Genomic DNA, 3,134 nt, shown 5'->3' with positions numbered 1-3,134 from the left:
CACGTTCTGAGGAGGTTCCCAATTCACAATTGCAGACACCTTCTCAGGATTCACGGAAATGCCCTTGGCGGAGATGATATGACCAAGATAAAGAACCTCATCAAGCCAAAATTCACACTTGGAGAACTTGGCGTAGAACTGATGTTCTCTGAGCTTATCAAGAACCAAACGCAAGTGCTTGGCATGATCTTCCTGGTTCTTCGAGAAAACCAGAATGTCGTCGAGGTAGACCAAAACGAAGTCATTGGTGTAGGCATTGAAGATGAAATTCATCATGCGAGAGAACGTCGGAGGAGCGTTGGCGAGGCCAAAAGACATGACAGTGTATTCATATGAACCAAAGCTTGTTCTGAATGCTGTCTTGGGAATATCTTCTTCACGAATGCGAATCTAGTGATAACCCATACAGAGATCAAGCTTGGAGAATACTTGGGCACCTTTGAGTTGTTCGAACAGCTCATTGATGTTGGGAAGTGGGTATTTGTTCTTGATGGTCTTCTTGTTCACTAGACGGTAATCAACACAAAGTCGGTCCGTTCCATGCTTCTTCTTCACAAAAAGAACACCACAACCCCACGGAGAAGAACTAGGCCGGATAAGACCCATTTTCTCTTGCATATCAAGTTGCTTCTTCAGCTCTTTCAACTCTTCAGGTCCGAGCTTGTAAGGACGTTTGCACACAGGTTCCGTGCCGGGCTCAAGATCAATAACGAATTCAACTGGCCGGTGCGGAGGCATTCGTGGGAGCTCTTCTAGAAAGACGTCTTGATATTCGCAAACGACTGGAATTTGAGAGATGGCATCCAATTCACCCTTCTCATTGAGAGAAAACAGATGGATGGAATTATCCCGAGCGGCAAAGACAATTACATCCTCAGACGAATGAGTCAATTGAATCTGCCTGGCTGCACAATCAAGCTAAGCCTTGTGCTTAGAAAGCCAATCCATCCCGAGAATAAGATCAATATCCGAGTTACCAAGAACCATTGGAGAAGCCAGAAACTTGAAATCACCCATCATGATAGAAATATCCGGAATCTCGTGTTTAGCAAGCAAACATTTACCCGGAGAGACAACTGCTAACGGTTTATGCATAACTTGGGAAGTCAACTCATGCTTAGACGCAAAAGGTTTCGAGATGAAGCAATGCGATGCACCAGTGTCAAAAAGAAAATTTGCAAGTATATCATTAACAGGAAGGTTACCCATGATCACATCTGACGAGTCCTCTGCCTGAGCTGCATTCATCAAATTGACCTTGGCATGCTTGGGGTTATGCTTGACCACAACTATACTTGCCGATCTGATAGGAGGAGGAGGAGGAAGACGCCTCTGGTTGAAACACTTGTTGGCATAGTGACCCTTCTGTTGGCACTTATTGCACGTGACCTCTGAAAGCGGACGGTGATACGGAGCACTCGATCTTGGAGCTTGAGACGAAGTCTTGTTCTGAAAGCCAGGGTTGGGTGGGTGGGAGAACCACCGCCACCTTTGCTCTTCTGCTGATACGGCTGACGGAACGGAGGAGGAGGAAGCCAAAACTTCTGCTGCTTGGCCACTTGAGTAGAGGAAGAAGGAGCAACATCTCTGACTCGCTTCTTGGAAGCATCACACCTCAACTGAGCAGCCTCTTGCTTCAGTGCCATGTTGTAGAACTCATCGTATCTCAAGGGCTCAAAGAGGACAAGAGCGAGCTGAATTTCTTCTCTGAGACCACCCCTGAACTGATATATCATGCTCTTCTCATCAGGGACGTCCTGCTTGGCAAAGCGGGCTAGCTTCTGGAACAACTTATTGTAGTCATAGACAGACAAAGAGCCTTGCTTCAGATTGTGGAATTCCTCACGCTTGCTTTCAACCACGCTCTGGGGAATATGATGAGCTCGGAAATCTCGACGGAAATCATCCCAAGTGATAACACGTCCACCTCTGGAGTCCTTGTACTGCTGGAACCATTCTGCAGCTTGATCTTTGAGTTGGAAGGAAGCGAACTTGACAAAGTCCTCAGGCCTGACGTTACTGCACTCGAAATGCTTACGCAGATCCACACGCCAATCGTCAGCATCGGTTGCCTCCACACAATTGCTGAAAGTCTTTGGCCCGTTAGCAAGGAACTGGTTGAGTGTAGCAAAGTGACTCTGATTGCTGCCTTGATTCCCTTGACTGCCTTGATTGCGCTCTTGAAGAATTTGCATGATCAGCTGTGTGTTTGCATTGGTTGCGGCCATCACAGCTTGCCATGCCTCTGGAGGAGGTGGAGGTGGTGGCGGATCAGGATTCAGAGTTGTGCGCGTTGGAGGAGCCATCCTGAAGAGGTTGACCACCATTAGCACATTGATAGATAAATATTGAAGCTGAATCCAACGGAATGAAAATTGCAACATATAGTCTTCACATCCGAACAAAATGAACAAATGCATTCCTCTTGAAATGGTCACATATCCATAAATTGAGAAGCCACGTAGAATTAAGGTAGAGAAATAAATCAACAAGGTACGGATCAAGAACGAATAATCGGTAAGAAATCCCAATCTCAAACCAATATCCATGGAAGAAGAACTAGAGCTACTAGAATTCCCACCTATGAAACTTCCGAACCTTTCCGGTTATGCAATCAGGTGTTGGGGATACAGGGGAAGCATAATATCTCACCCAAACTAGCAAATCCTACATCCAGCTGTATCCATCCTTCAACACATAACCAAGAAACCTTTGGAAACCATCTACCTCAACCTTCAAAAAGCATCCGTTATACAAGTTATGGCGATACTCCCGAACTCCCGCCCCAGTACTGGGCGGCGTCGAGGTTATCTCACCAACGAACTGCATAAAAGAGATTTTCGATGTCGGCGTACTAAACTCAGGTATTCCAGAACTGCAATGATAAAATTATGATGACAACACCTCAGAGCTCAACTCCCTGGGACACTTCCACTAAACCCCTGACAGAAGGCACCAAGACAATGTTCTTATCATAAAACCATCGGAATGATTCTAAGATACCCGCGTGATCCTAATTTTTTTTGTGAAATTTGAGAAGAGAAGAGTCAAAACTCTAAGTCAGGATGCCTTACCAGAGCGATGAGGAGACTGGGAAGTAAAAAGAATTCCTAAGCTCTCCGATATATAATTCC

The sequence above is a fragment of the Triticum dicoccoides genome, chromosome 5A (assembly GCF_002162155.2).
Source record: "Triticum dicoccoides isolate Atlit2015 ecotype Zavitan chromosome 5A, WEW_v2.0, whole genome shotgun sequence".
NCBI lineage: Eukaryota > Viridiplantae > Streptophyta > Magnoliopsida > Poales > Poaceae > Triticum > Triticum dicoccoides.
This window is presented reverse-complemented; position numbering follows the sequence as displayed.